Source organism: Vicia villosa, linkage group LG3 (genome assembly GCF_029867415.1).
Source record: "Vicia villosa cultivar HV-30 ecotype Madison, WI linkage group LG3, Vvil1.0, whole genome shotgun sequence".
Classification (NCBI taxonomy): Eukaryota; Viridiplantae; Streptophyta; class Magnoliopsida; order Fabales; family Fabaceae; genus Vicia; species Vicia villosa.
Window position 1 is genome coordinate 17,163,306 of NC_081182.1, and position 15,159 is coordinate 17,178,464.

Consider the following 15,159-nt stretch of genomic DNA (forward strand, 5'->3'; position numbering starts at 1 on the left):
TGGACAAGCCAAATGTTCTATTCCATATCATACTCAACATTTTCTCATAATTATTGTCGATAAGTTTAGGTAACTTTTTTGTTATGAAATTTTATGAAGAGAAAACTCAATTATATATTGGATCTGTCATTCAAGAGAGTTCAAGTGGATAAAAAACGATTCTTAGAAATGTTGACACTCAATCTATGTATGGTTTAATTGATAATGTGATCAACCTGAATTGAAAATAATTTTAGGATATTAGTTGATTTTTGTTCAGGGGAATAAAAATGTGAAATTAAAATAGGTAAACCGGTCAAATTTATTATTAATTTTCATTAATTGCAAAGGTAGAATTGATATAAATTGTCAATGCATGTGAAATTATATAAATTGTTTACACATATAAAATTTAAATGGTTGAAGAAAGTGTTTAATAACAAGACCAATTATATAAATTGTTTACACATATAAAAGAATATGGTTATTTTTAGTAGTAACATTATTAGTATACGTTGCGGCACGAAAAATACCTGAGGGTAAGGAATCTCGAAATACAACAACTTATCATTGAAATTTATTTATTCCAAAAAAAAAAGTAAAATATCAATAAAACTCATGAAAGAAAAAAAAATGGTCGTGCAACCAAGAGCGGGTTTAAGAGTCAGCTATACAAGGGAAGGTAATATCATGCCTCACATCCGTCGTACTACGAAATCCATTTAGTTAGTTTCACGAATGTGTATTAGTGTGAATGTTAGTTTGCAATCTTCTACTTATTATGCGAGAAAAGAAAGAAAGCGTTTTTTAAGTTTTTTTAATTATTATGCGTGATTTATTTTATATGGAGTAGGGTAACCATTGGAGCAAGGAAAGCGTTCGTTTACCCAAGACTTTTAAAGAGATGTGCATCTCTCGGTCCTTTATCTTTCAATATTTATTGGGAAAATGTTTTCTTACTTAAAAAAAACTTGACGTTGGATCAAGTGTTCAATTGATTATGAAAATATTTGAATTAATTGGGAAAACTTGATATTGGATCAATCGTTTTTATTTTTGGAAAAGTGGTTTATTTTAGTTGTCGCATTATTCGATTATTCAAACTAAACTAAACTAAGCTAAAGCGAGAATCAAAGCGAAATAAATTTGCGACATGAGGGATAAAGAGAACAAATCGAAAGGCAATTGACTTAAATTCCTACAATAATAATAAAAGAAACGAGTTGCTAGCGCTAAGCACGATCATCGCAATCAACTTAAAATATAATTTTTTTTCAATAAGTAATATCAACTTGAAATATGAACACACATAAAGTAGTAATGTGTCGCATCGTAACAAGAAAGTAATGTTACATGTCGACAAGTAGAAGCGACTATATCGTAAACCAAACTCAATTACCGTAGTAGCAACAAGTTGAAAGGTCGCACGCTAACCAAAAATCAAGCATGTTGCTAACGCGAAGGGAATCGAAAAGTGCGTATAACCCGCAAGGCAATACAAATTGGACAATATTATACATTATTAATACGAAAACTTTATAACAAATCCAGCAAGCAACACAAACCAAACACATATTCATCATAACCAATCCGATTTCGACATATAAAAAACAAATGTAAATTAGCACAACCACACATATAATATTTTATTGTTAACACGCAATCCATACAATCTTACAAATCAAGCCACATGATTAACAATGTATGCGTTTAAAACTTGTTCGAGAGTGCAACAGAGTTCGAAACTCTCGAAACCGTAACACAACAGAATGTAAATAAACAACAATTTTGAGATCCTGAAGTGAAATTAAGATGGAGATGGTATGGATTCGGCTGTATTTGGTGAGTAGCAGAAGTTGTCACGATTGTTGGTGAAAAACGCATTGTTGTTAAGGAAAGCTCTGTGATGATCCTTCTTGAAGAATGGTGATTTTTTGCATTATGAAGACTAAGTCATGATGGACTTTGATTATGTTAGACCTTATGGGTTCGATGCATTATTTGAAAAATTTTTATTTCCCTTAGTCATTTCAAAATCAAACTATTTATGCCTTTTTCGTCGCTTTTTATTATTCCAATGTTTAAATGCATTATTTGTCCGAAATAATCAACATTTTATGAATAAATATGGAGAAAAAAAAGTTCAGTGGTGATTGGTACTGAACTTGGTCGCAATTGCGATCGGGAGGTGACTAAAACCACTTAATGTAAATTTTTATAAGAGGAAAGTACAAAGAATATGAAAATGTAAAATGACAATGAGAACTATATGGATTTCCATCGAAATACGACATATGATATATTCCCTATGACCTCAAATTTTCAATACTTTACTTCTGAAAAGGACGACTAAATTGATTTTTCTCATCTTCGTTTTCTATTGTGGATAAGCTTTCGTGTTGCAGTAATTTGACTTGTAGAAAGTCCTTAACTTTTGTCTGCTAAGTTCGAGTTTTCAATCCACCCGAGAAATAGCTTTTTTTGCCTAAGCTTTTTTTCAGTTTTCAACAGAGTGGGTTGTTTCTTTTAGTATCTCTAACTTTTGACTGGACTGCTCTTTCAAATTTTTAATCCACCGAAATGCTTTTTGTCTAAGTCATTTTTTTGAATTTTTAACTTAGCAGGCTTAAATATCCTCTTTTTTATAAGCATAATATTTCTGGAAGGCATCCATGTTCGTGGTGAAAATTATTCTCCACCCCATAGCGGTCACTTGCTGCTGACAAAGCTGCTCCATAGAGAAGAACCTGCTCATTCATCCAATTCAATTGGTGATTAATGTATGAGCATCCAATTCAATTGGTGATTAATGTATACAACGTCAATTTTTATCAAATACTTGTTCAACCTAGTTTTGAAGAGTTTTAACTACAATTTTTAAAAATAATAAGTTATCCTAGATTTGTATCTTTTTTTATAAATACATCTTATTAAAAATTGCAAGATATTAAATGAAGTTATTAATATTAATAGACAACTATTTTAGAGATGGTGTTTCCTTTTAAAATAATACTAAATAGGTAGTACACCTTAAAAGTATGTGTGAATATATATTAATATAAAGAGGTTTTCGAAAAAAGAATAGGGAAAATTTACTAAGAATTATTTAAATCTATATTAATTTTCACAGACTTCATTTCATAAAAAATACACATTGAATTTTAAGTAAAATAAATAAATAATTTGTAAAAATTTAACAATTCATTATAAATTAGTAAAGCTTTCTTATAAAAAAAATTAGCATGATGAGATAAATGTTCATCAACAAATACTTAAATTATTATTTAACATAAAATTAAAACATTAAAGTTTAAGATAGAAAATTATTAGATTTTTTCTTTACCCACCTCCCTATGGGGTCACCCCCAGCGAAAACCCCACTTTACCCTGCTTCGGAAATGCATTTCCGAAATATTTTTTTTTCTAAATTTTTCCAGACATCGGAAGTGCATTTCCGAAAAAATCCCAAAAATTAGGATTTTGATTAATTCGGAGATGCATCTCCGAAAAAACAAAAAAAAATCTAAAAATCCCAAAAATTAATTTTAGGATATTAATTAATTCATATATCATAAATTTGATATAATTTATGAGTAATAAATAATAATAATTATATATTTTGATATAATTTATGAGTTATGAATAATAATTATTATATATTTCTATTCTAATTCATATTTTAAAATTTAAAATAATTTTAATTAAAAAAACTAAAATAATTTTACTTACAAAATGAGTTATAATTTTTTATTTATATATTTATATATTTAAAATAATTATTATGTATTTACAGAAAAAATTAAAAAAATGAGTGTTTTAATTTATATATTTATATAATAATTATAATAATTATTATATATTTATAAAAATTATTATATATTTATATATTTATATAATAATTATTATATATTAATTATAAATATATTTACATATTTATATAATAATTATAAAAATTAAAAAAATGAGTGTTTTAATTTATAATAATCATTATATATTTATATATTTATATATTAATTATTATATATTTATATATTATATAATTATATATTTCACTTACAAAATTAATAATTATTATTATATATTTATATATTTCTATTTTGATTCATAATTAAAAATTAGTTATAATTTTTTATTTAGTTTAAAAAAATTAAAAAATATTTTGTCTTAATTTTATTTAATGAACAAATTTTATATTTAATTCTATATAATTCAAAATTTACTTATGGAATTAAAATGTTTTTGATTTATATAAATTAGTAAAATAATTTTTAACTTTAAAATTGTTTAGAAAATTTTGATTCACCTTGATTTTATTGATTCACCTTTATTTTATACCTATTAATTGTATTGATTCACCTTGATTTTAATTTTTTATAAATTATTGAAATATTTCGGATATGAATCTCCGAAGACACCCCTCCCAAAAAAAAAGTGTTTTCGGAAATGCATCTCCGAAAACCCAAAAAAGGGAGTGTTTTCGGAAATGCATCTCCGAAAACACCTTTTTTTCGTGTTTTCGGAAGTGCATTTCCGAAATAAGACAAATTTTGAAAAAAAAACGTTTCGAAAATGCATTTCCGAAGTGAGGCGACACAAAAGTAAATTACTGTTGGTAAAATTATAAAATAAATTTTTTGTACTGCCAAGTAAATTTTTGGTATCTCTTTCTGGCCGATATCAAATATTCTTTGTTTTTTTACAAAATTCTGGTATTCATTTACCTGAAATTTCAAAATTTCTGGTGCAATTTACCGGAGATTTTAAAATTTCCGGTAATTTTACAAAATTCATTACCCCGTCCCGAAAATTTCACGAACTTCCGATAGAAAACCAATACCGAAAATTCCAAATTTCCAGTGTGTACCGAAAATTTCTTTAAAACCTGAAATTTTCGTTATGACAGATGAAGTTAAAATTTTAAATTTCCGGTAATTTTATGAATTGAAGTCACACCGGAAATTTAAAATATTTGGGTATTTTTCATATACCGAATATTTCAAATTTCCAGTATTAATTTTAGGGTTAAGTATGTTTTTGGTCCTATAAATATCTCAAATTTCATTTTTAGCCCCTATTAAAAAAATGACATATTTTGGTGCCCACAAAATTATTACGCACGTAGTTTTAGTCCCTACTATTAAACCGATGTGTATTTTAGAAAGATTATTTTACAGACATGTTTAGAACGTTATAAAAAGTTTCTCGAAAAAAATGAACTCAAAGTTTGATTTCTAAATCGAGAAAAAAAATTAAATAACCATGTTTAAAAAAATTACAAAAAAAAAACCATATTTTCAGATTATTTACCAAAATGTCTAGGTTTGGGACACCGGAAAGGAGTATGCGCCAAATGAAATGGCGCATTAATGTGTTGCAAGCCAAATGGTTTGGCGCAAACACTAAAATTTTAGGGCAAAAAATTTCTTGCCAATTGAGTTGGCGCATGAGTTCATGATCCAACACATAGGCGCCATTTCATTTGGCTCCTATGTGTTGGGGTATTTTTTTAGAAAAAAATAATCCCTTTCGGGTATTTTCGTGCAAAGTTTTTTATTCTGATCTTTTATTTTCGTAAAAACGTCTGATAAATCGAGTTCGTAAAATTCTTATTAACCCTAAACAATGTTTGCATTGTCGATTTCGGTTTTTTACTAAAGCACACTTTATTGATGAAAGACTAAGGAAATATTACAAGAGGTGGTAAAGAAATTGATACATTGTTGTAAAAAAAATACAAAGTAGATTAAACTTGCGACGAGGTCGAGCCACGACTAGGACATCTTTTTTATTGTGCCCCACCTGACGACAAATGCTGCATTTTCTTTTCATTTTGTCATGGACATCCATTTCGGTTCTAATCCGCGTACTATTGGGGCAACCCTTTTTCTTTCGCCGCATTGTGTCATTATGCCAAACTACCTCCCCATCATACTCAGGCCAGCAATCCTCCTTGGCCACCACTGGAAACGCAGCATTGTAAACTTGAAGCAATGTCTGAGCCTTGTAAATTGGAGACAGCAGTGATATTCCGTCGCGGTGCGCAAATGCACATGATGCTATGACATGTGAGCAAGGCATACGGAAAGCTTGAAACTTTCCACAATCGCACCAATGGTCGTCTAGCAGAACCCGATATTGTTGTTTTGGCAAACCCTCATTGTGGTCAATTGTTTCGTGAACACTGAAGGTACGGTTGAATCGATCGAAAGCAGTTACTTGATGAGTGTTTGCTTTTGCCGATTGCTCTTGCATAAATTTCATGCAACTATCACTAAACAATTGACTCGATTGTCTAACATCACCCCACTTCTTTCCTCTTGTTGAGAAAAGCGAAGCCATCCTAAAGTAGGTCGCCTCCATTAGTGCAGTGATAGGAAGGTTACGAATGCCTTTGAAAACTCCATTCATGGATGCAACCCTATCTGTCACATATTTCTGCTCTGCATGCATGTCACCATGTCCTGTCACCAAAAGCTATGTTGCATGCATGCCAACCACTTCTGCACAAGCAACACCTAACAACATTGAATGTGTTTACATCTCCAACATGCAGCATGTTACCGTTTCATCCTTCTCACTATATATACTACCTTGGCCTCTGCAGATTTCTCATCACCATCACTCATTTACTCTCACCAAAATCTTTTTGTTTTCCAATTCAAGATTTCTAGTCTTCAACCATGTCTCTCTTAACCATGGGTGATACGCACCGAGGAACCGTGGAAAACATTGCAGCATATGTAAGTATTTTACTATTATGTTAATAACTGCATGTCTCTATTATGTTATAACTGCATATTAATACATACATAATTATTTTCAGGATGCTTCCCGATTCCGAATTCGTAGTCACTCGATCGTCGCTCCTGACGAACGCATAAAACCATACTTAGAAGTTGTTGGTTTCAGGCCCATTAGCAGCATCGCTGAGGCTTCAATATATCACAAATTTGTTCTGGCCTTGTTAGAACGCTGGAGGCCGAGACCCACACATTCCATCTTCCAACAGGGGAGTGCACCATAACCCTGGAGGATGTACACATGTTGCTAGGCCTTCCAGTAGACGGTAAGGCAATTAATGGTTGTGTAATGCAAGCAAATTCCCTTTGCCAACAGGCATTGGGTATAGATTTGATAGAGGGACAAGCAGGTGCTAGGGGACAGGGTGTTAACCTTAAGAGGTTAAAGGAATATTATTCAACATTTCGTTTGGATGATGATTCTTCCCAAGAAACTATACTTCAGAAAACCAGGTGTTACCTGATCTTGCTCTTTGGAAACGTTTTGTTTCTAGATAGTACCGGTAACACCGTAAATTTTATGTATTTACGTTTGTTAATGGATTTTACTAGAGCGAGTCTATATAGTTGGGGGTCTGTTGTTCTGGCTACGTTGTACCAATCCCTTTGCAAGAACGCAAAAAACGATTCTTGTACATTTTATGGATACGCTCTGTTGGTGCAAGTTTGGGGGTGGTGGAGAATGCTTATAATGGCCCCGATTAACAGAACCAGCTGGACCTTCCCATATGCAATGAGGTAACTTTTTAATTCATATTTTTCATGCAAAATAAATTGATTATGATTTACTCTAACTGACCCATTTAATTTGCGTTTTAGATTTTGTGTGAAAAAGATAGACTTCACGAAAAATCTGCGGTCAAATATCACGATGTACCGCCAGCTGTTTGATCACTTACGACCCGAGGATGTATTATCTCTAATCTTTTCCTCTTTTATAAGTGTATTTTTTATAAATATTTGACCGAACTAATGTATAACTCTTATGCATGCAGTTTATCTGGAGATTGTATCTTGAATGCGACCATGAGCCAAGAGGTGCAGATGCAGCTATTTGGACTGCAAGAACTTGCCTGATCCGGTACAACATCATCGAAATGCATCATAATGACCGGGTCAAACTCCAATTTGGAATGCATCAAGGTATACCTTATCCTCCAGTTGACTTGGGAGTGTGGCGCCTCAAACGAGTAAACCATTAGTGTAATCATCAAAACTGGAAGGATTTCGCACCCGAATGGCACCAGATGTGGAAAGATCGTCGCCAATATGTCCTCGACTTTCCCGTGAGTGATCGTGAGATGAAACCGTCCGCATAATACATGAGTTGGTACCGTACCGTTACCACCCCTAATTTATTTATTGCAGATCCGTTCTACTTGATAGACCCCCGTGTTCACAACTATATCCTACCACAACAACAACTTGAAGAGGAACAACAACAACAACAACAATAACAACGACAATAACAACGACAATAACAACGACAACAACAACCACAACAATGACAACAACAACAACAATGACAACAACTACAACAACGAGAACAAGAACAAAATCAATACACCCACCAACAACAAAATCTGTTCCAGACTCCTTCCCGTTCCAACCGCAACTACCGCCAACAAAATCTCTTCCAAACACAATCTCAACCTTTCCAGGAAATTGAAAACCAACACCATTCCGCTAGCCAATATCAGACCCAATCACAACCACTTGGATTTGCAACGTACACAGGGTCCACAAGGTTGTTCGGCCAAAACATTGAGACCGATTCGTCAAGCCTCCATCTAAGTCCCGACGATGGTCCACATGCGGAATCATCTCATCGTGGCACCCCTTTTGGCTATGCAACACCGTCGAACCAATTTGGATTTTATCAAGGTAGTTCTAGTGCTGCTGGGTGCTACGTACCGGAAGTCGTATCCCAACCCACTCCCCCACCACCATTTAACACTTTTGAGGGCTTGGGTAACCGACTTTACGACAGTCGGTTTCCGGGAAATTATGGTGGCGTTGGCGAATTCATAGACAGCGACCAGCAGAACAACCCACTTCCAGGCCCAACTACACAGACACAGCAAGAAGCACGAAAGGGTAGGGGTGGTGCTAGGCTTCGCGGCAGCGTCAACGACCGCGCTAGACGTCCGATAACAAGACATTCGTGCGGAACAGATGGTTATCTTGGCGATGGGCACCATTAGGCATTTTGTTATGTTTTCTTTAATCAGCTGTTGTCGATGTATCGTTTCCCTAAAATTATTGAAATCTGTTATTTCCATTTTTTTATATAGACCCGTTGTTCCCTAATAGGTGTTTCTAAATGATAATTATAAAAACTAAAAAAAACCTTGGTCATAGGCGCCAAATGGTTTGGCTTAAAGGGAAAAAATAACCCTAATGAGCCATTCCATTTGGCGCAAAAATTTAGAAAGTTAGGGCTAGCCAATTGATTTGGCGCATACACCCCAAAAACACACTTATGCGCCATTTCATTTGGCGCATACACCTTTTCGGTGTCCCAAACCTAGACATTTTGGTAAATAATCTGAAAACATGGTTTTTTTTGTAATTTTTTTTTAAACATGGTTATTTAAAATTTTTTTTCCTAAATCGAGATTTGCATTACTTTTATCATTATTTTTTTGAAAATTAAAAAAACATATTTAATTCTTCTCATTCTAAAAAATTATATAATTTAGTAAAAAAAAATTTATAATATTCTAAACACATATGAAAAAAATTATTTAAAAATTTAAATTTTAAAAAATAGCAGGGACTAAAAGTGCATGAATAAAAATTTTATAGAGACTAAAATATGTTATTTTTTACAGGGACTAAAAATGAAATCTGAGATATTTATAGGGACCAAAAACATACTTAACCCTTAATTTTAACTACTGCTACATATCGGAAATTTGAAATATCTGGTACCGAAAATTTTAAATTTCCTGTATGTAGCATCAAACACGGTAAATTGGTAAATCCAACAAAAGTTTTGGTATTTATATGAAATTTCCGGTGTGGTACCGAAAATTTCAAAAAATCCTGTATTTTATAAAGATAATTTGGTAAAAACATCCTACTTAAGGGGTGGCATGTATAAAATGGGGGTGACAAGATAAATTCTCCAAAAAGGCATGGGATTGAATTAGAGTGTACAAATTTATTTTGTTTCAGTTATTATATTAAATATTTAGAAGGTACTATAATGTCAAATGGACCGGTCCGATCCAGTCCATTTCGGTCCGAAGAGTCAAAACATATAAATGAATTAAAGTGGGTCAATCAACTATCAAAAATGAGTCCGACTCAATTTCTAATAGGTCATTTGGTCTGATGGGTCAGTCACATCCTTATTTCAATATTATATTTTTAAATTTTTAAAAAGAATGTAATGGATAAGAACTACATAAGTAAAGTAAATATAAATTTAGTTAAATGATATTTAAAATATTCATCAAATTAACATCCATATATATTAATATCGTGAAGATATCTACGTAAAAGTAGAAAGGAACTGAATATTATCTCTCATATTTATCAAACTTTCTCTTCATCTAACAACAATTTTTGTAATCACAACATTTTGAAAACATATATTCATCATTTTTAACTTTTCTTTTTCACCTGAAACACTAATGCAATCATATTTTAGCTCAATATTTTTCCTCATAAATTAACAAAAATTCTTTTATAAATTTATTTTTAATGGGTTTGTTGGAAGCCCGTTATTATTTGACGGTGTAAATATAATTTATACTATCATTTTGTCTTAATTTATTATTTAATTAATTAATTAAATTATAATAACCACTAAGCTTTAAAAAATCATTTTTTTCAATTAGTTAATTAAATTAAATACACGTCTCTTAAATATCTCTCCATGTTTAAATAATGCTTTCTCTACGTTTCAAATATTTATTGAAACCAATTTTATAATTTTATTCTATTTTATAGTCATTTATTTATACTTTTCTCTTATTTGTTAATTAAATAAAATAACTCACCCCACTTTCTATTAATTAATTAATTAACATAATCTTTTAATATCTTTATTAATCTTATTTTATATATAAAAGTTGTTTAAATAATGCTTATGATGAAGTACCTCACTAGAATGTTGTTGCAGCGGGATAGAATACATGACTTTAATTACCACACTAAGTGTGAAAAGATAAAGATCACGCGCCTCATTTTTGCAGATGACCTTTTGTTGTTTTCTAGAGGTGATATCAAGTCAATATAACTCCTTATGGATCAAGTGAACTCTTTATCCAGCTCTACTGGTTTAAGAATGAACCCTAATAAGTGTTTCATATACTTTGAGGGAGTTGACACTATCACCAAAGAAGATATAAGAAGTCATACTGGATTCAGGGAAGGAGTCTTATCTTTTAGGTATCTGGGAATCCCTTTGACTAGTAAGAAGCTGGCTACTAAACACTACCTTGTGTTGATAGAAAAAATAGTTCAGGGAGTTACTCATTGAAGCTCTAAACTCCTTACATATGCTGGAAGGATTCAACTTATCCAAAGTGTAGCATTTGTAATTGCTAACTTCTTGATGCAATGTTTACCCCTCCCTAAAGTTGTTCTGCAAAATATCAATGTTGTATGTAGGAGTTTCTTGTGGACCGGAGGAAAAGATATATCAAGGAAATCTCATATTGCTTGGAAGAAGGTGTATAGTCCCAAAGCCTATGGTGGAATGAATATCATTGACATGGAGATATGGAACAAACTGTTAGAAAAATCAATTTCAATCAAATGGTTCGAGGCTAAATCGTGAACGAAATCACTTTCCTTTTAAGTGTTTCAAGCACTCTTAATATGTCTTAGAGTTGGAACGCAGGAATACCCAGGATAATTCAGCCTTTTATCGAGTTTGCGTAATACCGACAAAAACTCGGATGTAGCGAAGAGTGTCTGGAATTTTAGTGAAGATGATAGGCTTATCAGATGTACATTTTTGTTGTTGTGAATTTCTGAATCCAGAATGAAGTTTTATAGCACACTTTAGTATTGTTTCATAAGGTAGCGACCCTTGGTGAAACAATTCCTTTTTCCAAAAGTTACAATGTTTGGCCTACTGCAACATTTACCAAGAGTTGCATGCTTTCATTCCGCCACACTTCATGAAGTGTTGCCTAATTCTGATTCAAATTTCAAACTGCCTACTGCAACACTTCACAAAGTCTTGTCTATTTTCATATTTAAAATACAAACTTCACATAGATATTTTCTTGTCATTTTAGAACACACCCATGGTGATTAAATAATTTCCAACAATCCCCCACTTGTTCTAATAATGACAAGATCAATTTCAAAAAAAGGAAACAAAGAATGTTAATACAATTAAGTATCTATCGATTTTAAACTTAATCTTAGTAAGGATAACGCAAAGTCTAGTCGGAATATTAGGTAGCAATGCTTTTAAACTATTAATCCATATGATTATATCGGCGTTACGTTACACACATTCTTTAAGGGTTCTTCACCTACATTTCTCGCCTAGCACTTATTTATGGCCATATGCTATCCTGTTTCATGAATTTTTCATGAGAGAAACTCCAACACTCACTTTGAGACGGCACCATCTCGAAATTCACATAGGTGAAGTTCATATCGTGTCCTTTTCCATGAGACACGTGCCCTTTGTATTGAACTTCATTAAGATTTTAAAAGAAAAACCAACCCTCATTTTTAAGGTCAACATTATCACGAAATGTTTGACAAATATCCAAATCAACGACTTGTTGTTACCCATTGAAAATCTTGAGGTTAATGTTCTGTTAACGTAAGATTGGGTTGCCGCTGCAGTCGGAACTCTTACCTAAGGAGTTTCAACCTCATACCTCTCGAGGTTGTTTTTACTAAGTCTCTAGTCAGTGGCTTAGTAAATGAATTTCCCAAATTAGAGATCTATCGTATATATGCGAGTAAATGATTACATCTTTAATTAATTTTCTCACGAATGTTTAAGGCCTCAGTGCCCAGAATTTCCATTTTACACTTATCTGAATTCTCTTGCTAAATTGGCTTGACTAACACATTGTGTTAACACCTTTGAAACACTGTATTTAGCCAATGGAACTTCCGACAGAAGGTCCCTCAACCATTTAACTTCTTTGACCAGTGGAAGCGAGATCCACACACCATGGCTCCATGGTCAAGAGAGTGATGCATGTTTGTTTCTTGCTCTTCCAAGAAATCTCACCTCCAACTAGTGTAAATATCCACTCAGTTATAAATTTATGATCTCCAACACTCGATATCCAACTCATATTGGTATATCCTTCTAATATGGTAGGAAACATACCATGATGGAGGTCAAGATTTTGATTTTTAAAAGATGATTGAAAATCCATGTGATGGCCTTCCAATACTCACTATTTAGATTCTAGTAAATCTACTAATTTACTAAGTGCAAATGATATGTCAGGTCTAGTACATTACATTAAAAAATCAATTGCACTTGCGTATTCTAATATAGCCACAACTCTTCCATCATCATTTTGACACTAAGATCAAATTGAATATTCACTTTTTTGAAACGTGACAGTTTGAACTTATCAAGAACTTTCTCAACAAAGTGTATTTGACTAAGTTCATAACTCCCACTATTTTTGCATTACTTTGATCTCCAAAAGAGTGTCAACTAGTCCAAGATCTTTCATCTTGAATGTGTAAGTTTTCTCAATATAGTGTTTTTGACTATGTTATAAACCCCCACTCTTTCGCTTTACTTTGATCGAAAAGAGTGGCTATTATTTCAAGATTTTTCATCTTGAATGTGGAAGCTAGAAACCGCTTTGTAATTGTTTACAAGTTTTTCAAATTTTAAAATAAGGGCTGAACTTTTTTCTTCTTTTTCCTTCCTCTCTCTCAAAGAGGGGTGATTTAGGATCAATTTTGATCCAAAATCACCCCTCCAAATCGTTTTTGTTTATCTATTACTTAAATAAGTGATTTTCACACCTTTTCTTTTTGTCTTTTTTGTGATTTCGTGGGTCATCGTTTGTTTTGATTTTCCATTTTTCTGTGGTGTGTTTTGATTTCTCGTCTTTGTGCGGGTATTTTGTTTTTCCGTTTTTGTGCGGTGTTCATTTGTTTCAGGTTGAAAGATTAGTTTCGATCTAGTGCAGATTCAATCAATGACTTTGGTGCGGTCAACGCTACAGATCCGGAAGCATGAATATTTCGGACATCTCAATTATAATTAAGTAAATTATTTTAAATTTTACATTTGTTATAAATATATTTTATATAGCATCGAATAATTTTTTTACACAGATCATTATTCCTATTTTATTTTAATCAATAATTTGCCTTGATTTAAAAGACAAAATATTTATTTCAAAATATTAAAATTTCCTTTTTTATATTTCTTTATCTCACAAGTCATTTTTTTTGCATTATTATTATTATTATTATTATTATTATTATTATTATTATTAGTATTATTATTGAGAGGGCGCTAAGTCCTTTTTGCATGATAATCATTTTTATTTTATAATTAAATAAGAGTTTAATTGGAATACATTGTCGGTTTACACCATCATACAATTAGAACTAGTGATTTTGACACCTAAGATGAGATAATTATGGAAGAAGTAGTTATTAAAATAATTTAATTATAATTTATTTATTTTTATTCTTAATTTCATTCTTATGTGTCAAAATCTCCCATTCTGATTGAATGACTGTGTAAAGTTATTTTACACTGACAGTGTATTTCAATTAATCTCATTAAATAATTCTGTTTAAATTAACATTGAGATTAATTAAAATACACTATCAGTATAAAATAACTTTACACCGTCATCCAATTAAAATGAACCATTTTCACACATGAGAAGAGAGAATTATGAAAAAAAGTAGTTATTAAAATGATTTAATTATAATTTATTTATTTTTATTTTTAATTTCATACTTATGTGTCTAAATGATTCATTTTAATTAGATGACAGTGTAAAGTTGTTTTACAGTGATACCGTATTCCAATTAATTTCATTAACATTTGTATATAATTAAATTTTAAATTATATCAAATAAACTTTTTATTTAAATTTTTTATTTTATATGAGGCACTATCAATACAATACATATTATTTTAAATTATAATTTTTTTGATTATTTAATACAATTAAATTTATATTTCATTTATGAGAAAAGATGTCATGCATTGACAGTGTAAAATATTTTTACACTGTCAACCAATCACCACCATGCATCCAATTAAAACATTTTTTATTTAAAAAAAACTTTAATGACATAGCACATTCATGACTCCCTATTGGATGACAGTGTAAAATAGTTTTACACTGTCAGTGCACTACCTTTTAACTCTTTAATTATTATTTAATTATAAAAATAA